We start from the raw sequence: 23,761 nt of genomic DNA on the forward strand, positions 1-23,761 counted from the left end.
TGCAGTGAAGTACGCATATAGCTGCAGTAAAGGGAGCAATGTCAATAAGCTCTGGTCTCAAAAAGCTGGCAACAGTCTGACCCAACTTAAAAGTTGAGAACTAAATCAAATTCAGGTGTCAAAACATCTATTGTATCTCAGCTGAATCATGTGCATTAACCATATTTCCCTTTTCGGTTTTCATCGGAGCTCATTTGCTCTCTGACAAACTCAGCACAGCAGACTCGAGAAATGAATCTCTGACTAAAACAACAGTCTGCTGACTCTCGCAGGTCAGAGGTGTAGCATTACACGCTGGCTGTCGGAGCAGCGGCTCAGACTCGCACAAAAGAGGTGACGCAGTAATGTAGGAAGGAAAGAACAGACGGAAGATGTGAGGAGGAAGAACACTGCGAGACGACGAGAAGGGGACGGGAGGAAAGCATTATGGCTGGAAATAGGAATGGAGACAGAATGGTAAGATGTGGGACAGCGATCGTCCTCGTCGGGCTGATTTATCTGCATGACCAAAAGGAAAACACCACACATAACAGCTCTTGTGGGCAAAGCTGCGGGGAGGAAGTCATGTTTTACACCATCCTCTCTCTCTGCTCTGTTTTCTCACTTACGGATATGATTTCCACTAAAGGCTTTGTGAAATGACAGCTAGACATAGAGACTGAGGAATTATGTTTGGTTGCCAGAACACGACACTCGGGTACAAGATGTTATGGCAGACAAGGCCCAGCGCTGCTTGTTTTTGAGCTCAGCTCTTGCCCTCGGCCCCCATTCCGCCTGGCCTGTCCTGCTTATTATTACTCGTTGCACACTGAATGTCAATCAAGCTGCATTAATCTTACGAGGCGAGAATTGGAATTGGGATTGTGGATATTTAAGGATTGACGTTGGCTTTACCAACGTGCTATCCAACTACATTAAGTGCCCCGAAGTAGGAGTGTGAAACTGGATTGAGATGGTTCAAGAGCTCAAGGGCCCATACGGATCGTTTAGGTGGAAAGAAAAAGTAAACGTTCCGAAAATAAACCACAGAAATTATGGCAACCCCTGGGAAACTTTTCAAAAGCTTATGAAACTAAAGTCTGCTATAATACGTGAAGCTATAATGGGGATCCATTTCGCAGATTTTTTTTTCTTTTCTTTTCAACAGGAGGTGGCAAGTTAACGAGAGATTGGCTCAAGGGTTACAATGCACAGATCCTAAACGCCAGCTTAAAGCCAATTGTACAGTAAAAGTCTTAGCTGTAGCTTTTGTAGAAAACATTTGTCTACTACTTGCACATCACAGCCATGCAAGGAATCTCATCTATTGCATTTGTCCACAAGATCTTGTAGGCTAAAGGTACCACAGAAACAATAGTTTGTAAAAACGGTTCCAGAGGGAAAGCTTTCTTTAACATTTTCTTGTTAATGTTACGATATGCAAACGGACCCAAATGCAACACGCAGGACCACCAAGGTTTCTCTTAATCCAACAGGTGAATTTATTTTATCAGGCAGGACAAAAAAAGCAACAGGAGACACAAGTCACACAAGTGTGAGTGGCTGAAAAAAGGAAACAAGTCGAATCGGCCACGTGATGACGCGTCCGTGCGCACCGATCCGTAATCACTCAGAAAGGTGATTTTCCCGCTGCATGACTAGGAGGCAGACAGGCAGGCAGGGCAGCTTGATTGTGTGACACCCAAGGCTCGACACAGGGGTAGGTAGGTGCTCAGTTGATCTCCGTGGAAGGAACTGGCGACCTCTTCGGCCAGGTGAATACCCGAGGTTCGACGCTGGACGGCAAGAGTGAAAAACAAGCAGTTATTGCGGAATCACACAGGACTGAAACAATATAACTCACTGCGCCGAGATACCGGGGTGGTTTAACGGATGGACTGACAGCTGGAGCGAGGAAAGCTAGAGTATTTATGTCAGCTGGGATAACGAGAAGGCACAGTTGTGTTAATGGAGGAGGCGTGGCACTGGGCGGGACTCTGAGGACACTACTGGGGACACAGAAACCAAAACACAAGCACATGGCAAAACAATAACAAACATGGGAATGACATCAACATCAGGAGAGTATATGTGGGAAACAGAGGGAAAAAACACCAGGGTTAGACAGGAATCCTTACAAAAGAGCCAATATTCAGGAGATGCCGCTGCATACTGCTGAAAGATTAAGATTCTTCAGCCACATCAGCAGCTATCAGACTATAATGGCCAATCCAAAGACACAATATTGTCAACCTGTGGTTCACACTAAGGGAAAGTCTTGTGGCCATTGGGATTCACACGAGAAACTCAATCACCCCAAGGGTTTGTGAAATAGTCCCTACCAAACGCAGAAATTGTTGAAGCAATATGACAAAGTGGTGTAAGATGAGATGTGCGTGTACATAAAAGCAGAGTAAAAACACTTTTTTAAAGTTTTTTTCACCAAGCTTCCATGTAGTCAATAGGCTGATCGTTTGTCGAGAAACACAAATAACAATCAATTATACAAAATTAGTCAAAAAGCATGGCAGCCTGATAGCTTAATGTTGTAGCAGCTGAAACATATGGTCCATCCATCCATTGTCAAACCGCTTATCCTGCACACAGGGTCGCGGGGGGGCTGGAGTCCATCCCAGCCAACTTCGGGCGATAGACAGGGTACACCCTGGATTGGTCGCCAGCCAATCGCAGGGCCACACAGAGACATACAACCATTCACACTCACATTCACACATCTACGGGCAATTTAAAGTCCCCAATTAACCTGATCCCCACAGCATGTCTTTGGACTGTGGGAGGAAGCCGGAGAACCCGGAGAGAACCCACGCAGACACGGGGAGAACATGCAGACTCCACACAGAAAGGCCACTGGGCGGAATCGAACCCAGGACCTTCTTGCTGTGAGGCAACAGTGCTAACCACCACGCCACCGTGCCGCCCTGAAACATATGGTGAAATTGTTAAATAGCATAAACGGATACATTATCCCTATTATTTGATTAATCAGATTAAGAATTTCAGTGTGCCTGTTTACAAGATATCTATTCTGTTGTAGTGCCCACCGTGAAAAAAAGTACAACAAAGTGCTTCCTGCAGTGTTACATCTGCATGGAACAATATCCCAGTACACCCACACACCAACACACTGGCCCATGTCTGGACAAATTGGAGCTGAGTATGGTCTGAGTCAGAGAAGGCAGGGGCTAGTAGGCTACAGGGGTCTGCTCTGCTTTCAGTCTAAATGCTTCTGATAGCCCTCGCTTGAAAAACGACATGGTGTTAAACCAGTGGAAATCAAGAGCTGCTGGCACAATGTGTTGTTTTAAGTGTCGGCCGGGTGGAGGGAGAACCGCTAAGAGCACAACATTCCTCTTTCCCCATTGATGGATGGATGTTACCTTTAGCAATTCATCTAGCTCTTGTAAAACACTCACAGAGACAAATTGGGGAGGGAGGGAGAAATCTCGATTTAGAGCCAAATTCCGATTTTTTTCAATGTCTTCTTTTGTCTTCGTCTAATCCTTTCCTATTATTTCGGTTGTTCACTATACAGAGGGAACATATGAGATTCTTCAGGTGAAACTTGTAGGTTTTACTGCCGTGATTCAGCCCAGTTTTAAAATTCCAAACGGGGATATTTTAGTACATGGGCTAATGGCTGTAGTACGTAGCTAATACAGTACATTCTGTACATTCTGTACTGTATAAGCTGTCATTTCAATGTGCTCATTAAGCCCTGTTTTAATTTCCTCTGTCCTCTCATCAGTCTGATGAGGCATGAACACTGTTAGAATCCTCAATTCCTCACCCATCTCACCTTTTGCTTTGTCCCAGACCAGTCCACCCACAACTCTGTTTCTCCCTTACTCCAAGGTGATGAGAGCTGTGATTGATCAGCTTTTCCAGGAGGAAATGAGAGGGCATCTCTCAGAGGCCTGTTAAAACAGCCAGTTGTTCCAGGACAGCCTTTCACGTGACGGGCCAACCTACGTTGCAAACCCAAACGACGTGAGTCAGAGCTCCCTACCGGGTTCCCATCTTGTGGTGTTCCATGCATGCGCAAGTGTTGTGTATTTGCAAAGGAACACCAGTGCAATTTTTGTGTGATTTGTTGAGTTTTTGTCTCTTCACCAAAAACAGATGTGACCTGTGGTGGTATGATTTTTACATGCAGTATATATACAAGATCTCCTTGTAAATTGTGGCAATGTAAGATTTGGACATTAGTGTTGAACGACTGATGTAGCTTGACTAACTACCTCTAGGTTACTCTCTTTACGGCTGTACTGTGGTCTCCAAAAACTCTGGATTAAAATACCTGTGGTTCTAGTGGCTAAAAACTCTATTATGTTAATTTAGTAGTATCTGTGTCTGTGTGCCCTTTTGTGCTGGGTAGGTAATGTGCAGTGTGTTCATCAAGACCTATTTAATTTGTGAAACGGTAGCTACAATTGAAGCTGATGAGTTTAGACATTTTGAAAGGGTACGAATACTAGATGGGACATGAATTTGAGGTGCTACACCGACTGCCAACACCTTTAATCTTCCATCTCTCCTGTTATTCTCTCCTGGATTAAACACAACTGTCAGAACATCATGGGACACTAAATCTCTTCACTTAACCCCACACTACTAATCTGTGTGTGAGCAGCTCCTGAGGGAGTTTTGCTTTTGATTTGTAGTTGTAGCAACCCAAAGGCAGTAAAATGATATCCTGATCTTTGTCATACGATAAGAAGGAGACAATGATGTAGGACATGGACTAATTGGATTCATATTAAAGGCAGAGTATTGGCCAATATCTTGGCAAACTAATGCATTAGACTAAATTGAGAGTCTGGTTTTACTATTTTTGATGAATGAGTTTTACATGAGAAATAACCAATGTTTGCAGCCAGTTGGCTTTTCCCAATAATTAATCAAGTCAAGTACCCGAGGAAAGTAAAAAAATAAAAATATTAATTTTTACTTTTAAATATTAAAGTTTACTTTTCTGCCCATTTACTCTTGAAACCTTTTAGACTCACTGACTCACAGCCTGGATCTCTTTCATTCATATCCCAATGTATGTAAGACAACATGATGAATACATTCAAATACAGTGTGAGATCTTGCAAATCTAACCAGAGCGGTGAGGGTTTGGATGTTCGCAGCATCGTCATTAAGGCCGGACCCAAAACAAGACACACCTAATCCCGCCAAAAAAACACACTGACGGAAGAGGAGACTGAAAAAGGGAACGGTGAAAAAGGAGTTTCTTTACTTTAATTTAAACCAGACTTCCATATCTGCAGCCCATTTAGGGCCGGTTCCACCTCCGAGCCTGAGCCGCTCAGCACAGGATACTGGGGAAATGAGACCTGCAATATTTGTCTCCCCAACACTGCATATTAATCAGCATTTAATAAAAGGAAAATAAATTGCTCTCCACTCTAAATATTATGAGAGTAAAGCTACCTTTATTTTCATTTCATTGCAGATTTTTCCTCAAAAAATCTAAAATAAACGGCCCTGGTGAAAGAAGGAGGGGAGGATAGGGCGAAGGAGGGATGGAGACGCATTACTGGGGATTAATGGACATGTGTGTGTAAAAAAGAAAATCTGAATTTAAATAAACACAAGTTGATGAGGAGACGGCCTTTGACACGCCTTGTTTGGGTCAGAAACTATGGTGGTTATTACTCCACCATCAATGTTTTAGGACACAAAGTTTCCATGTTAGAGTGGTGGCTGCCTTCCAAACTTCTCCTTTCCATCTAATTGATTAAAACAAACATGGAAATGATTTCCTTGGATTGATTTTGCCATTCTGCAATGTAAATCTGTGATTCATTTGTCCGTACAGATTTCTGGACCCTCTCTAGTGCCAAGCAACAGGATAATGCACTGTGTGTATGTCATGTATTGTCTGTCAGTTTTTTTCAAGCTGCACTATCAACTCTGATGAAGAAAATATAACAGTAGGTTTTTGCATTGGAGAAATAATATAGCCATCATCAAGCCATATTAAAAATTCTAATGTGATATATTTAAAATTCCTTGTGCGAATGGGAGGTACTTAAATGATTGATTAGAATAGACACAAAAAAATAAAATGTAACTGAAAATGCAATTTTTCCATGCACTCTTGAGACTTAACCAAGCTTCAGCTAAGTGACGTATCACGCGCACATTGTCACTTCCAACTCATCAAATAATGCCAATGGGTAATCTTATTTGAACAAATAGGATTACTTAGTATTCAGGTTAATTTAAACAAAATATCTATATGAGGGTCAGGAAATTATCATTATGTGAAATAATAAGGCAGTGGCAAAAGCACGGAATTTCAGTTTCATGTTTTCACACTGGCAAAGAGTTATTTACATTACATTACATTACATGTCATTTAGCTGACGCTTTTATCCAAAGCGACGTACAATAAGTGCATTCAACCATAGGGTACAAACTCAGGAGAACAAGAAACAAGAAAGTGCAATTTCCTCAAATAAGCGAATTTACAATTTGCTATAGATGAGTGACGTCACAAGTACAATTTAAGTGCTCCAATTTGTTAGTCTTTAGTCGAGATAGAGTCTGAAGAGGTGTGTCTTTAGTTTGCGGCGGAAGATGTGAAGGCTCTCTGCGGTCCTGATGTCTTCAGAGAGCGCGTTCCACCATTTCGGCGCAAGGACAGCGAAGAGTCGAGACCTAGTCGAGTGTTTTGCTCTCAGTGAGGGAGGGACGAGTAGTTTTGCAGATGCAGAGCGGAGAGTGCGGGTTGGGATGTAGGGTTTGACCATGTCCTGGATGTAAGCTGGACCCGATCCATTCACAGCATGGTACGTGAGCACCAGTGTTTTGAACTGGATGCGGGCGGCCACCGGTAGCCAGTGAAGAGAGCGGAGGAGTGGAGTAGTGTGGGAGAATTTCGGAAGGTTGAAGACCAGTCGAGCTGCTGCATTCTGAATGAGCTGCAGAGGTCGAATGGCGGTGGCAGGGAGACCTGCCAGGAGGGAGTTGCAGTAGTCCAGGCGGGAGATGACAAGAGCCTGAATCAGTACCTGCGCTGCCTTCTGAGTGAGAAGGGGACGTATTCTCCTGATGTTGTAGAGCGTGTATCTACAGGATCGCGTTGTCGCAGTGATGTTGGGAGTCAGGGAGAGTTGGTTGTCGAGTGTGACGCCGAGGTTCTTAGCAGTCGAAGTGGGCGTTAGCACAGAGTTTCCAAAGTTGACTGTCAGGTCCTGGGTAAGCGAGTCTTTTCCGGGAAAGAGAAGTAGTTCAGTCTTGTCGGGGTTGATTTTCAGATGGTGGGCGGACATCCACTGAGAGATGTCAGTTAGACAGGCAGAGATCCGAGCCGCCACCTGGGTGTCCGAGTGAGGGAAGGAGAGAATTAGTTGGGTGTCATCGGCATAGCTGTGGTAAGAGAAGCCATGCGAGCGAATGACAGCGCCAAGAGAGTTGGTGTAAAGCGAAAACAGGAGGGGACCCAGCACTGAACCCTGAGGAACTCCAGTAGTAAGAGGACACGGTTCCGACACAGATCCTCGCCAGGTTACCCGGTAGGTGCGGCCATCGAGGTAGGACGAGAGAAGGGAGAGAGCAGAGCCTGTGACACCAAGTTCCTGAAGGGAGGAAATAAGGAACTGGTGGTTGACCGTGTCAAATGCAGCAGAGAGGTCCAGAAGGATGAGGACAGAGGAGAGAGAGGCGGCTCTAGCAGTGTGGAGTTGCTCAGAGACAGCAAGGAGAGCAGTCTCTGTAGAGTGGCCTGCCTTGAAACCTGACTGGTGGGGGTCAAGGAGGTTGTTACAGTGGAGATAAGAGGAGAGTTGATTGAAGATAGCACGTTCAAGGGTTTTGGACAAGAAGGGAAGAAGAGAGACCGGTCTGTAGTTGTTTTCTTCAGAAGGGTTGAGGGTGGGTTTCTTCAGGAGAGGGTTGACTCTTGCCTCCTTCAGAGAATTGGGAAAACAGCCAGATGACAGAGCGTTGTTGATGAGAAAGGTAAGGAACGGAAGAAGGTCAGGTGCGATAGATTGTAGAAGATGTGATGGAATGGGGTCAAGAGGGCAGGTGGTCGGACGGGCAGAGGTTACTAGGGTAAGAATTTGGTTAGGAGAGAGGGCGGTGAAAGAGGGAAGTGAGGGCGAAAGAGGTGAGGTCGGTGGGACGCGAGAAGTAGGTGGTGGGTTTGAGAAGGAGGAGCGTATGTCAGCTCTTTTCTTGGTGAAGTAGTTGACAAAGTCTCCCGGAAGAAGGGTGGAGGGGGGAGGAGGGGTAGGGGGTTCGAGGAGATTGGAGAAGATCGAGAAGAGTTTTTTGGGGTTAGAGAATGAGGATTCAATTTTGGACTGGTAGAAAGAGCTTTTGGCAGAAGAGATAGAGGCAGAGAACGAGGAGAGGAGAGATTGAAATTCAAGCAGGTCGTCAGGTCGTTTATATTTACGCCATCTCCTTTCCGACGCTCGCATGGTGGCTCTCATGGCACGGACCGGTTGAGACAGCCACGGAGCCGGAGGGGATTTGCCAGTCCGTCGTGTCGTAAGAGGGCAGAGAGAGTCTAGAGAGGAGGAAAGAGTTGAGAGGAGAGTCTTTATTTATATTACAAACAAAGGCAAATATGCTTTTTACATGAAAAATAAAGTTCTTTGTTTGTTTGAGCCCGACCTCCCAACCCACAGGCTCTGCATACACACACATGGTCACTTCGGCGTCTAAAAATGACGGTTGAAAGCACGCTGTGTCGGTATCAGACTGCATGCGCGTTGGTACATGACGCGTTGGAAGTAGGAATAGCTTGGGCAGGCTTCCATATTGGAGGTAAGATTACCGCTCCCCCGCCCAATGACAATGAGTGGAAAATACGATTCGAAAAGGTGTTCAGGATTACATTTGTTTGTCAAAATAACCTCATGGAAATCATATCGGATGGAAATTTAGGTAATGCCCCCCACCCCTTCCCCTCCCTCCCTTCTGCATTCTTTGTCTTTGAGCGAGGTGTTGGGGGGTGTCGAGGATGTCACCATGTGCGGTTGACATTGACAATACAACAGCACCCGTGTGGCAATGTGACATCACTGGAAAAGGTCAAATTTGCCCCGTTGCCTCTCCCTGAATAAACAAAGGTTGGAATAAAAACGAGCAGTCCCCAGCCCGTCTCCATTTTCCGCCGCAAGGTTTAGCTGTGCGTATTTTTGTGCCAGAAACGCAGCGCTAACTGTACGTGCAGCATTAAGACTGAAGCATATATACTGTGCAGACACAACTCTTGTTCATTAAAAGGGGATCCATGAGTGTGAACAAGTCCAACACACACACACCCACACACACACAGATGCCACACTGCGCACACGCTAACACACTGCAGTCCTTTTACCTGCGGCGCTCAGCTCTTGCCCTTGCCTTGTCTCAAGTTACCTGTTTTCCTTCGTGTGAGTGTAAAGTGTATTCATATGCTCCTGAGAGGGCTGAGATTGGAAGGAGACTGTTTTCCCAGTGATAAAAATCACTTGGCACCTAGCGAGGAGCCGGCATCGCGGAACAGGACAGCACAGGAACAGAATGGAACAGCACATCGCAGCAGAGCACCGTTCTCTGGCACGGCATCAGTGCTCACAGCCAGGAGAGGAGGGGAAGCCACACGTGGCTCTAAGGCAATATCGGGGTTCTACTTAACCGCCGGGTTGATGGGTTTCGTACTTTATTTTCACAAGGAGAAGAAGGTAAACACTGGGAATAAATAGAAAGCGCCTTTATTTAAGAAGTGAAATCTTGTGACAGTGGCAGATTTACATCATTACAGTAGTGGCCTCTGTGCAGGCCTCTGGAAAAGTTATTTGCTAAAAGTGACTTTTTCTCCTTTAGAGGAATGTGGGGGTCAGCATTTAAGAACAATTTATCAAATTTATGATGAGATTCAATAGCCAATCAGTGACAAGGATTCAGCTTACAACCGCCACATTTTTTGTACTTTAAAGTTGTCCGTATACCTTTTGTGGGTGTAGTAATAAGATAAGAGTGACAACGTCCCCATAAATTACCAACGTTGAGCACTTTACTATGATATATTAATCAAAATTAGATATGGAATGTGCGCAAATTGGTTGAAATTCAAGCTCGAGCATGAAATAAATTCTGCTGCTAAAAAACAATACGATGAACGAGTTTACAATTAAGAACAAAAAAAGTTGTGTAACATCCTATCAAATGCATAGTGGTATATTCTTATGATAATGCTCTTAAAGGACATGTTGTAAAATCAAACATATATCAGTAAACTTTTTTACCGTAGCCATCGTGGATCTTTAATTAACAGACACAATGTGTCACGGTGTGGTTCACTTCCTGTCTTATTTTGTAGTTTTCTGCCACTCGTGTCCCCGGGTAACTTCACTTCCTGCCTTGTCTCGTCATCCCCTGTGTTCGTCTAATAGTTTCCACCTGTGTTCCAATCACCTGCACCTCCCTTGTGTATTTAAGCCGTGTGTCTCCTGTGTCACTGGTCGCGTCATTGTCTTTTGCCACGCATGTCCTTGTCCTGTCTTTTGTCTTGGATGCCCATAGTTTCATGCCTGAGTGTTTTTGCCCCTTGGATTTTGGACCTTTTGACTATTAAAGTCTTTTTGTATTGGAAAAGTCTGCGTTTGAGTCCTGCCTTCCACCCCCAACCCTGACAGAATGACGCGACCAAGAAAGGACTCAGCAGAGTTTTTTCCCTTGGACGAGTTCAGGGGAACCCGTCTGGCAATGGGCGGTCCACGGAGTCTCCAGCGGGCTGCCCGTAGTAGGGGAACGGTCCTCCCGGGGGTTCCAGCTGGGTACTTGTACTACTCCGTCTCCCCATCTGGAGCCCTCAGTAGGCATCTGGGTCACCATCCGCCGCCCCCCACATGGTCCCCAGAGGAGGAGACCATTTCGTGGTCGTCTGGCGGCGATTCGCACTGGGAGTGGGTAATGGACCTTGCGGTCCGACTACAAGCCACCTATGCTCCCCACGCTCGGCCGCAGCGCACTATGTCCAGCGCTGGGCCGCAGCGACGTCCCGACCCCGCTCGGTCGCAGCGCAAGACGTCCAGCGCTGGGCCGCAGCGACGTCCCGACCCCGCTCGGTCGCAGCGCAAGATGTTCCGCGCTGGGCCGCAGCAGATTCCCGTCCCGGCCTCCCGACCCAAGCCCATGACCCCCGAGCCAGTGCCACGATCCATGCCCCCGACCCCCGAGCCAGTGCCACGATCCATGCCCCCGACCCCCGAGCCAGTGCCACGATCCATGCCCCCGACCCCCGAGCCAGTGCCACGATCCATGCCCCCGACCCCCGAGCCAGTGCCACGATCCATGTCCCCGACCCCCGAGCCAGCGCCACGATCCATGCCCCCGGTACCAACACCACGTTCCATGCCCCCGACCCGACCAGTACCGGCCCCACGTTCCATGCCCCCGACCCGACCAGTACCGGCCCCACGTTCCATGCCCCCGACCAGTACCGGCCCCACGTTCCATGCCCCCGACCAGTACCGGCCCCACGTTCCATGCCCCCGACCCGACCAGTACCGGCCCCACGTTCCATGCCCCCGACGCCCCCAGTCCCCGCTCCGAGACTCAGGCTCCCTCCCTCCCATCCCATGGTCCTCTCCCACCCTCCCGTTGGTGATTTGAGGGCCGTCTGGGATCCGGCCCTTGAGGGGGGGGCTATGGGGTGGGTTATGGGGGGGGCTGAGCCGCCGCCGACTGCGGAGGTGTTCCGTGTCCCCGAGCTGGAGCCGACTGCGGAGGTGTTCCGTGTCCCCGAGCTGGAGCCGACTACGGAGGTGTTCCGTGTCCCCGAGCTGGAGCCGACTACGGAGGTGTTCCGTGTCCCCGAGCTGGAGCCGACTACGGAGGTGTTCCGTGTCCCCGAGCTGGAGCTGACTACGGAGGTGTTCCGTGTCCCCGAGCTGGAGCCGACTACGGAGGTGTTCCGTGTCCCCGAGCTGGAGCCGACAACCGCGGAGGTGTTCCGTGTCCCCGAGCCGACGGCGACAACCACGGAGGTGTTCCGTGTCCCCGAGCCGACGGCGACAACCGCGGAGGTGTTCCGTGTCCCCGAGCCGACGGCGACAACCGTGGAGGTGTTCCGTGTCCCCGAGCCGACGGCAACAACCGCGGAGGTGTTCCGTGTCCCCGAGCTGCCGCCGCCGACCCCGGAGGTTTCCCGTGTCCCCGAGCCTGCCATTCTAGAGACGTTCCGTGCCCTGCAGTCGCCGCTCCGGAGCCGGCTTGGTGACCGCCCGCCGGGCCGACCACCAGAGGCTCCCCGCTCGTCTGGCCACCCGCCGGGCCGCCCGCCAGAGTTTCCCGGGTGGTCCGACCAACGTCTCTGGTTTCCCTGCCCCCCCACCCCTTGTTTTGCTCTAGTGTGAGCCGCCTGGAAGTCGGTCCTTGAGGGGGGGGTACTGTCACGGTGTGGTTCACTTCCTGTCTTATTTTGTAGTTTTCTGCCACTCGTGTCCCCGGGTAACTTCACTTCCTGCCTTGTCTCGTCATCCCCTGTGTTCGTCTAATAGTTTCCACCTGTGTTCCAATCACCTGCACCTTCCTTGTGTATTTAAGCCGTGTGTCTCCTGTGTCACTGGTCGAGTCATTGTCTTTTGCCACGCATGTCCTTGTCCTGTCTTTTGTCTTGGATGCCCATAGTTCCATGCCTGAGTGTTTTTGCCCCTTGGATTTTGGACCTTTTGACTATTAAAGTCTTTTTGTATTGGAAAAGTCTGCGTTTGAGTCCTGCCTTCCACCCCCAACCCTGACACAATGAACATCTGGATCATGGTTAAAATCAAGATAAGCTGGACTCTTAAACCATTTTTCCTCTCACACTTTAGGAAGTTTTAAGTTGTATCTTTCACTCAAAATGTAACCAACAGTTTCAAAAGCATCAGCCTATTTCCCCTCTTGATAGTCAAAAAGGGAAAAACAAGAGTTGTGCATCCATAATATCGTATTTTAAGTACCTACACAATAGCTACTAGTTGACCTTTTGGTGGGGATCACTTCCTCTACTTAAAGACTTCAAGAGAGCCCACTCTGTGTGTCTCACAAAGAGCGTTTGTGCCATGGCTTAATGTTGTCTTAGGGAAGTTGTCTAGGCTCCCTATAAGCCCGTATTACCAAGTCAGGCGTCAAAAGGCTTTAAAGTGTGCATTAATAGTATGTACAGAACCTGATGAGTTTATTAAAAAGTGATAATTCCAAACCAACATCAGTGATTGCCAAAATAAAGATCTTTGATATAAAACAGTGCTGATGTATGTGGCGCCGACACTTGGGAGTACTTGTGTGTAGGTGGGTTTCGCACAGCTCGCTGGTAGCGAGCGCTTTCCCGCTCAATTTCGCAGAAGCTTGAGATTAAACTTCCTCATTAGAATCTTACACTCGACTTGTATGACAAATATAAAGGCACCGCACAATTCCATGTGCAGGTTCATGGTGAGCTGCAATAAGCCAACACTTTTGGCCCTTTCCACACAGAGACTCAATGTGTATCGCACTCTTAATGGCAGAGGTAAATTGAATCCTTAAGCTCGGCACACATAGGTCCCCATATCTTCACTCGCAGCCACCTACATCGCAGCTTTACCTGCCAAACCACACGGCTGAATGGGCCTATGAGATAGACAGAGTGCTCACTGTACGTATGGCTCTCTGCTAGTCCACAGCTCACTCACCACAGTGGGCCGGCGCGTCGAGGAGGGGGGTCCCGCTGACAGGGGGCCAGTGTTACCTTTAGCCTTGGCGCACACGCCTTGGAAGATTTAGGCGTCATTCTATCAGGGTTGAATTTACATAGGGGTTTTTTGGGTGTTTTTCCTTGTCGAATTTCAAGTGGCAATAGCTGAATCCTCAGACGGGTCCAAATGACTGAGCTCCACCCTAAAACGACAACCCGTCCACCCTGCCTCTCTCCATCTACCTGATGAGGAGGACGTCAGCCGACATTCCGGCATTCCTGGGTGTTAGAGGTGCTGCTTCCGTGGAGAACCCAGAGACAGAAATATGATTGCTTGCGTTCCTGACGTTTTTTTCTTCTTCGTATTGTGTCAGTTCGTCTCTGTCATGTTCAAACCTCAGCAATTTCCTCCCCAGGTAGAGGGCCGTCTCATGTAACACAGCAGCCTACTCGAGTGAGAGGCTGGCATCGTGATTGCCTAGTGTTTTCCTGGCACGCTCGTCTGCGGCAATCACCCCATTCACCCTTAAGTCAACTCCCCCGTTGACTCCCAGCGTCGTCCGGTCTGCGTCCAGCACACGGGCCAAGTTCCTGCCGTGGCTCCCCAGAGGCGGTTCACTGATCCTGGGTACATTCTGGGCCTACAAGGCCGGCCGGGTCAACAGAGGTAAGGAGGAAGTAACTGGAGATTTTTAATTACGAGCGTCAGTGGCGCGATGAGCAGCTCAGCTCGTGGCTCCGAGTTCAAGAGGGCCGATCAAGCTGTGGCTCAGAAAGGTTCCTGGCTTTTACGGGGTCGGATTTAAAGCTGCACTTGGCAACAATTTGATGTGAAAATATATCCATCCTTTCTGCCTCAATTTCAAATTGAGGCAGCTTAAGAAAAGAGTTTGCCATCCTTTATAATTAAGGCCCTGCGGATTCTTCCTATTTGCATGAATTATGGGTAAGGTCACTGGTCCAGAATGTATCTGGCATGGAGGCAATGTTTTTTTTTGCCGTGAGAAGAAATGAGGGCAAACTGTCACAGCTGTATGTTTGCGTAATCTAAAAGCCACGGCACGGCAGAAAAAAGGACAGAGAAGCTCAGAAAGCAGCAAACACATAGAGTGACATTCCACTGCTCAGCTAGAAATAACTATACCGACGGTCATTAATGGTTGATTCGTACCCAGACATCACTCGAAACACACAAACAAATTACATGCATTGAAAATCATCTCCTGGTATGCTGCTCATCCAATCCAATGTGTGTACTATGATAAGCATCACCCTCAACTCAAGTGAGTTGGCAAAGACAAAGAGTCAACGGCATGACACGTCACATGACCTTCTCCGAAAGGACACCACAGCCTTTCACCAAGAATGCAGACTTTTATATGTCCCTTCTTCCAGTTCAAAACTGTTGTGTCTCATTTATTTAGAGGCATTTACAATTAGTTAAAAGTCGTGCAACACTTCTGAGGATTCTGAGCAAACCGACTAAAATACAAAATAAGACACCAAAAAATGAACTTAAGATGACAATACGATCCGAATCCTAACATACAATTAGTCTTTTCAACAATGATTTAAACGGAAAGGGGAATAGAGCTGAAAAATGTTGCTGCATACACCTTTCTCTTTTTAAAGTATGACAAGAACATAATATTATCTCTTTAAACCTCAATTAATAAAAGTAAGGCTAAAGGAAATCTCAGTTTAGTTAATTTCATAACGGTCCATATTTTACTTGAAATTAGTCAAGATGAAAAAAAAACATTATTATTAGAGAAGGCATGTATTTTCCATAATCCAGCTCAATTTGAAAACTGAATGACTATTGTGGGCATATTGTTCAATCCAACTGACTTTTCCTGATTTGACAGTGTGTTGTTAGGCAACTAACACTTAACAAACACTAAATCGCGCAAGTAACATTATTCTTTTGTTCCTGACTTTTGAATGAGACCCTTGAAATAGACCTTGTTTAACTTTAATTGAATATTGTACTGCACTATTTATTGAGATAGCAAAAAGTTGTGCACTGCCGTTGGTCCTCTGAATATTGAATTGTCGAAGTCGAAGTCTCAAGTCGAAGTGTCCCTGAGCAAGACACCTAACCCCTAATTGCTCCCTGGGCAAAATGTGAAAAGCCATGGGTTTAAAGTGTAATGTAAGTGACTTTGGATAAAAGCGTCTGCTAAATGACCTGTAATGTAATGTAATGAATTGCCAATAAAACGTGTTATGATTCAGTTAAAACAATTGAATCTTGTAGTTAATCTCTGTGTATTTACTCTACACCCCGCCCCCGTCCCCTCACTGTGCTCCTACACTTTCTTTAGGAAAAAAAACAATACCGGCCTTGCACTTAAAATTAAAAAAGATGACCTCTCATTGCACGCCCGCCCCACTCTCCTCTCCGGGAACTATCCCTGTCTGCGCTCTGTGAACGCCTGAGTATGCTGAGATATTGATGGCAGGAAATCAGACTGAGCAATTTCCCATCGCCACGTGTAACAGTAGACCGGTGAGGCGGCACGGACTGGAGACAGGTTACTGTAGCTTTGTAAAAAAAAAAGGCATGACCTGTCTGGGCACAGAAGACTGGCGCTACCTAAACGGTAGAAGAAGAAATCCAGCTCCGAGTTCTCATGGAGGCTGAACAGATCCGACTGGGCAGTCGCGTTTGCCGAGACTCTCAGAGTGGACATTCTGAGTCAGCAGAGACAACCGATGGTATTTCCTCCCGAGTGCAATGACTTGTTGCATGTTTGCGTATTGCACAACTTAAGCTGTTTGCTAAGTAATTATATTCTATTCTTATTTAAGTGCAAACATTTAAGGTACATAAGAGGGCAGTAATTGAACATATTAGGATGCTGAAAAAAGTCAGTTCACTGCTGGTTCAAATGACGTAAAAACAGATGTAGCGGGCTGTGATTCAGAATCTGCCCCGCAATACCTCCGCAAAGCACCACCAGCCGTGACCCCTTACCAACCATTTGAGAAATTCCAATCAAACCTCATGAGGGGATTGTTGGTTTGAAAAGGATAAAGTTAAATTCAACAAGTGCTTCCTGTCAATGAAGTCGTTGGCTCCCATCTGAATCTTATTTCTACCGGAGTTGCGCCTCATGGAGACAATCACACAGAGCTTTGGGCCGATCAATTCTGCTCGGAGAAGATTAGTTAATAATCAAATGATCATGATACTGGAGGACGACTTCTGACAAATGTGAAAGCTCATAAAGGGGATGAGACCAGATGTGGCGAATCAGGACTGGACCTGAAACCACAGCTGGCTTGTTCCACACCGGCAGAGCTTTGGACCAGCCTACACGCAATGCATAGAAAAGAAGTTGTAGGCTAATTGTGCGGTGTGCTTGCTCAAGCGCAGACACTAACACACATATACTAACACACACATTCTTAAATGACGCAATGCTGTATTCACATTGTTTTAGTATGTGGTCAAACATGTGGCCAGCACACCACATGTTTATTGGTTTATATAGAAAAAGCAAGTTGGAGTGCGAAAAGGACTGGTGGTGAGGTTGACTTTCCACAACTTTTTGTCACAAAGACAAATATTGACAACATTAGCTAAATGAAGGACATCGGTATATTTGTGCACCATCTGCTCTCGGCTCGACTGACTTAGATTCTAAAACAAATGCTATTAAAATGCTGTGCTCCGACTCAGAATTGAATCACTATATTCAGCATTGTGAAATAAAATGTAAACGTGTTGGTTATCTTCAAAGCCACTTCTCCTCCATTCAGGGCTGGACTCTATCCCAACCAACTTTGGGCGAGAGACTTTGTACACCCTGGATTGGGTTAGAAGTTTGGATTTAGCATTATGGCAATTTCTACAATTTCTAACAATCATAAACGGTAACAATAGTGTGGATCATCTTGGATTTTCAAAATGTTTGTTTATTACTTCAAGCACTAAAGAGCCCCTTGAGTTTTGAATTAAGAAAACAAATGCATTCTTCTTATAATCCCCACTTTTAAAATGTTTTTCTTTGACTGCAAATGGAATGTTTGTAATGTCGTAACCCTAATGTTTCATTAACCTGCCTTCATTTTACACTAAAATCGTTTCAGCAAACAACAACAACAAACAACTGCGCACCATAGAGCCGAGGACAGATGCTATTTACATATTTTTGTCAGGTCTTCATGAACTTAAATCTCTTCTTGTGAAAGTGGCGATATCCTAATGCATCCATCCATCTTCAAACGGCTTATCCTGGATACAGGGTCGCAAGGGGGCTGGAGTCAATCCCAGCCCAATTCGGCCAACAGATGGGGTACACCCTAGATTGGTCGCCATGCAGTCAATTGCAGTCCGACACAGAGACAAATAACCATTCACACTCGCATCCACACATCCATCCATCCATTGTCAAACCGCTTATCCTGCACACAGGGTACACCCTGGATTGGTCCCCAGCCAATCGCAGGGCTACACAGAGACACACAACCATTCACACTCACATCCACACACCTACGGGCAATTTAGAGTCACCAATTAACCTGATCCCCAGAGCATATCAATAGCCAGATTTAGAATTAAAATAATCCCTCTAACGGCCGTGCATTGGTTTGGTGACACTTGCGGATCAAAGCCTGAAGCCAAACTACAGCGGTTACAGTCCACTTCCATCAGCACCTCTACTACTATATACATGCCCGCTATATTGAATCCAGCTCTATTGCTCCGTGGCTGGTGCTGGAGACACACTGTAGGTGACATTTTATCCTGGAGAGGAGATTTACAACAGACAGACAAAACAGGAAAAAATCCCAGAAAGATTGAAATTAAATTTTATACTGTCATCACTGTTGCCCAAAGAATGAATCCAAATGACTTAAGTAAATGAGAATGATAGGGTATTACTTTAGTTTGTGACTAAAAACCTGCAAAAACTACCTATTTCAACTTTAGTACAGTACATTTCTAACCACTGTTTGTCAGGTTGCCTGATTGGCTATAACTACTTCTCGTCATTAAATCTACTTCAGTCTTTCTTCCTTCAACAGCGGTCTTTTAATCTGGATGGATGTGGTTAGAGTAGGATGGAGGTTTTCAGTGGAGGGACGCAGCAGAGGCCAGTCAGCCAAAGCAGCGAGATATCATCACCGTTTCATTGGATACAGATCGCTGAGTGCAACGCCCTTCAGTTGTAAGGAAGCAGGTTGAATCGCTTCTAATGCTGATGTATATGCTAATGAAACAATGTGAAATATTTGTATTTATACGTGTCGGATCGCACTGGGAGCGGGTGATGGAGCTCGCTGCCAAACTCCAGGCCACCTACTCTCTCCACACTGGGCCGCAGCACACCACCTTCCGTGCGCGGGCCGCTGCGACCTCCCGACCCCGCTGGGCCGCAGTGCACCTCCTTCTGCGCTGGGCTGCAGCAACCTCCTGATCCAGCTCCACGACTCCTGCCCCCGGCGCCCCTGTGCCCAGATTCCCGTGTCCCGCAGCCGGCGCCTCCGGCTTCCCGTGTTCTGCAGCCGGCGCCTCCGGCTTCCCGTGTTCTGCAGCCGGCGCCCTCGGCTTCCCGTGTCCTGCAGCCGGCGACTCCGGCAAACTGACCGACCTCCGGGCCGACCCCCATAGGCTCCCCGGCCAACTGGCCGTTCGCCGGGCCGCCCGCCGGAGTTCCCTGGATGGCCCGACCCTCGTCTCCTGGTCCCCTCCCTCCCGCCCCTTGTCTGCTCTCTACTGGTTCCGCCTGCCCTTTAGCACCATCTGGAATTTGGCCCATGAGGGGGGGGGGTTCTGTCACAATTTGGGTTCAGGCATTTTTTTTTGTAGTTTCATGCCTCTGGTGCCCCTGGGTTAACTTCACTTCCTGCCTTGTCCTGTCATCCCCTGTGATTGTCTGTCGTGTCATGATTGTTTCCACCTGTGTCCAATCACCTGCACCTTCCCGGTGTATTTAAGCCATGTGTGTCTCTTGTCACTTGTCGCGTCATTGTTGAATGTTCAAGCCTGAGTGTTCCTAGTTCCCGGCTGTGTTTTTGCCCCCCTTGGAATAATGAGTTGGAATTTTGACTATTAAAGTCTTTTGTTTGAACTCTGCGTTTGAGTCCTGCCTCTGCCGACACCCGTTCGTGACACAAAAGAATGACTACTGATATACTGTATATAAGTATATACAGTACGCCACATATAGTATAAAGATATGTATATATATATATGTATATATATATATATATATATATATATATATACATATATATATATATATATTCTTGATTTATTAATATTTTCTTATGTAAAATGCTACATCCTGTGATGCAATGTAATTCGTTTTTTCACCACTCAATGAGTCACTGCCTGTGATGAGGTGCCCAGAGAGGAAATGGATCCCTGCTGGCAAAGAGACTGGCTGTGACTATTAAAAAAAGAAAGAAAGAGGACCACAAACACACTGCCCCCCCCCCCCCCCCCCCCAGCCCCTCTCCCTCCTCCTCTCCCCTCACCGCCACCTTGAGCCCAATCCAATAAGCGTCAGAAATGTGCTGCGTTACGGCTGGACGTCTTTTCGCGCTCGGAGGGAAGTGTTTTGCTGCGTCAGAGTTTTTCTGCCTCGATCTCCGCCCGGATTACGGTGCTGCTGTCTGTCCCGGGGTAGAAGGAAGCGGGGGAGGTGGAGGCGTTTTCCAGTGGCACGAGCCACCCCGCTGACAACTGCTATTCTTTTCCCCTAAGAAAACCACTCCTCACTCACTCCACTCACGCGCACACGCACATACACACACACATCCTCCCTTTCCTAAACCCAAACAACTGCTCAGCATTAAGGTGTGGATCTGTCATTAGTTAGCTTGGCCTGGCTGGGTGAGACCACTGTTATTGTTAAAGTGAGGGCTGTTAGCACAGGCCATATCTTTGGAGGGAAACGGTACTTCTCTGCGGGTTTTCCGACTCAGCCCGTGTGGATTAGGTTTCCTCTCGCTTCTTCGACCTCTCGCACAGCGCGCTACCCTCAGCAAATGCACATTTGTGTTCATCAGCGATAACTCAGGTTGCAGGGAAATGTACGGGCATGTGGGGGCCGAGTTGGTTTTCTGAAGGATTTAGTCTCGAGGACCGTCGTTGACTTGCTAACTTGGAGGCAATTATCCGGGATGACTTTCTGCCCAGATTTTTGCTGAGCTAATGGTTTGAATGCCAAAAAAAAGTGAAAAAAAGCAAGGAAACTGAAACTTTGAGACATAAGCGGGAGAGTCTGGCAGCATGAGCTGGGTCGCTGATGGATAGCAGACTGAGCAATCCTCCTCTGGAGTTGCCTGGGTCTTTTCTAAGTGTTGTTCAAACAGCACGAGGAGCAGAATGACGTTCAGTCAACACACACCCGCTGCCCAGACGCTCAGATCAGAGCGGGACGGACACGCACATCCTCGCGAGGGCTATTAATCACTCCCGATCTTCTGAAAGCGCCACATCACACCTCTCTGAAAGCTACGAGCACCGAGATGAGGCGTTTCCGTCGGATTCTATCATATATTTATAGAATAGCTCTGCTCCTCCCGCTCTGCTATGCTTCAAACAAATAACAGCAGCGGTTTATGAAGGTACAATTTGTTGCATTATACGATCACTTAAGGAACTCTGGATTCTACATGATGATGATTTTAATAAACCCGTAGACATCATCTCTGTCGATCTCATTGCCATTTTTTTGTCAGGATGTTTCATGGATGTTTGGGTTTTTCTTGCTCGGAACAGGAAGATCGACTCGGAGCACCTGCAATGGTTTGATCTGATTCACCTCGTTGTAAATAAGCAAAACACATGTTTTTTTGAAAACAGCAAATCGTAAGACGAAATGTTATCAGTGGATTGAATGGGGGTTAATGGCCTCATAGATATCGGTATATGAGAACAGGCTTGCTACACCGACTCGTAGGAAGATGAATTCTACCTCTAGTGGCCGTTGGCATTAAAGGAGATTAGGGGCTCAAACTAACACAGGACTTTCACCCAGGAGGCCTTTGTTCGTTGTATGAGTGAAACCCAGTGAATATGGATGTATTTTATCGTTCTTTACACCAAGTAACAAAGTAGCGAAGTAGTTATGTTGCCTGAATATTAACAGGTTTTGTGTCTATCACATGTTCCATCTGTTCCAAATCATTTTCATGTATCACCCCCGCTGAGCTTTGGAACTTGGAATATAAACACTATTAGACTATTAGAATTATATATTAAGTTATGCTTTAAAGACCATATTGAAATTGATATGGACCATGAATGCATGGAAAGTGTCAATTGTGCTGCAAAAATGGTTTGAGAACACCAGGAGTTTTTTTTTCCTGTTTCTATATCGTGCCGTCACTGCGTGAATACAGCGCAAAACCAACAGAAAAATTGTAAAATATCTTGAGACCGATTGCTTCCAACCCTCCCAAAGGTAATTTCATTGGGTTACCCCAGAGTAACTCAAGTCAATTTAATTGCATGCACTAATTTTTCATTTGTTTAAACATTGAACCTTTAAAAATAATCAGAAACCTGGACCCTTATTGTCCGTTCGCCAGAGCAGCAAAGCTCACTAACGCGAAGCAGGCGCAATGAGATTCCAAAAGAAAGGAGACTGGGTTTAGCAGTTGACTCCTACTGTTTGCTCAGAATTTTTACGCTGTATCTCCAAGTCAAGATGAGAAGTTTCCCAAGACCTCGCTGTGTCTGCATGCCTGCCGCACCTTTCCAGCCTCTGGCCGTCATCCCAAAGCCCCTTTAACAAAGAAATCTGAAAGCGGTTCACATTCACCCTACTGCAACTTTAAAGCCACAGACAGATCTCCAACAAACCATTGACAAGTTTCAAACTTATTTGAGGGACATTAAGTTATCACATAAATCCTTTTTGGAGTCTAACTTCCCGGGATGACATGTGGAGAAGGAAGAGGAGGAGGAGGCGGGGTGCGCTCAACTGTATTGATCTGTTTCTTTTTTACAGTTTTGACAAGATGGCGAGTGGGAGTGAAGGTTACATATGCCGTTACAATGTTAGTGCGTCTGTGTGTGTGTATATATTTGTGTGTGTTTGAGGTGTGCTCCCAGGTGGTACCCCAGCCGCTCCTCACAACTGCAATAATGTCATGTTATGCTCAGAAGGGGTTTCAGACAATATTATATCTGTACCATTTGTACAATGAGATGTGCGTCTGACCTTTCAGCGGAGATAAGATGTTCGATGTCCAGATGACCGCTCGATGTCTTGTGGTGCAGAGATGTATGCCTCGCCCAAGGCTGGACACGTGCACAAAGCCTTCCCTGTTTCATCATGTTATCTTTCAGCTATATATTTTGGCGCTGGAGAAGACCATAAGAAGCCTTGAAGACTCTGTCTATGTTGTCAAATATTGCTCTTGCTTGCAAGTATTATTTAATAAATGCCCTGTTTAATGATTTTATAACAGTGTCGAGTAAGACTTTTTCTGATATTATCCTTCCTGCTAATTCTTGTGTTTTCTCTTGGCATTGTAAACACCCCTCCTTCTCCTACACCCACCTACACTTCTGTTACCCCCTCTCCTCCCCTTTGTCATTCTACTTCACCGTCTTTTCTCAGTTCTGCTACCCGACTAGACTCCGTCAACAGCAGTCCTGCGTACTCCACCCCTCTGCGAGTGGTACACGCCCCTGCAGCTCCACGGATGGTGTTTCGGTGGCCTTGTGTAGCGGTACGCAGCGCGCACTCGACCGCAGCGTCGTCCCAGGAGCTATTAACGCAGAGCCAGGCTGCTCCCTCCTATTTGTGTTCAGAGCGAGAATCTTAAATAAGCCTGTCCTGTGTAAATAAACTGTCCGGGGGGGGTGGACGAGGCCAATCATGTTAGGCCTTTAGTGTTTCGGAACCACAGGCCTATGATCGTGGGAGAGAAAGCATCACCGTGTGATTCAGAGTTCAAGCAGTGAATACAAACAAGCAACATAATGCAGAGAAAGAAAAAGGGTTTTATCTGTTGATGGGTGGGGGGAGGTAGAGAGGGGATCCGTGTATTTAGCTCCGGAGCAGCCGAGCAGGCGGAGCGGTGAAAATAGCTCCACGTGACATCTGTGAGCTATTAAAA

At 46.8% G+C, this 23,761-nt stretch overlaps 1 long non-coding RNA gene across 3 annotated transcripts; it reads left to right on the forward strand.

Annotated features, from left to right (window-relative positions):
* The first annotated feature begins 261 nt into the window (after nucleotides 1-261).
* LOC120819580 (uncharacterized) lies at nucleotides 262-22,961 on the forward strand. 3 transcript variants are annotated; one of them, XR_013467728.1, is made up of 4 exons: nucleotides 262-456; nucleotides 3,853-3,987; nucleotides 14,086-14,336; nucleotides 18,707-19,752. It is a non-coding gene; the product is annotated as an uncharacterized LOC120819580 (long non-coding RNA). The 3 variants fall into 3 exon arrangements; XR_013467729.1 differs by lacking the exons at nucleotides 14,086-14,336; nucleotides 18,707-19,752 and adding an exon at nucleotides 22,865-22,961; XR_013467727.1 differs by having other exon boundaries at nucleotides 14,086-19,752.
* Nucleotides 22,962-23,761: the final 800 nt, after the last annotated feature.

Source organism: Gasterosteus aculeatus, chromosome 5 (assembly GCF_964276395.1).
Source record: "Gasterosteus aculeatus chromosome 5, fGasAcu3.hap1.1, whole genome shotgun sequence".
In the NCBI taxonomy this organism is placed as follows: Eukaryota; Metazoa; Chordata; class Actinopteri; order Perciformes; family Gasterosteidae; genus Gasterosteus; species Gasterosteus aculeatus.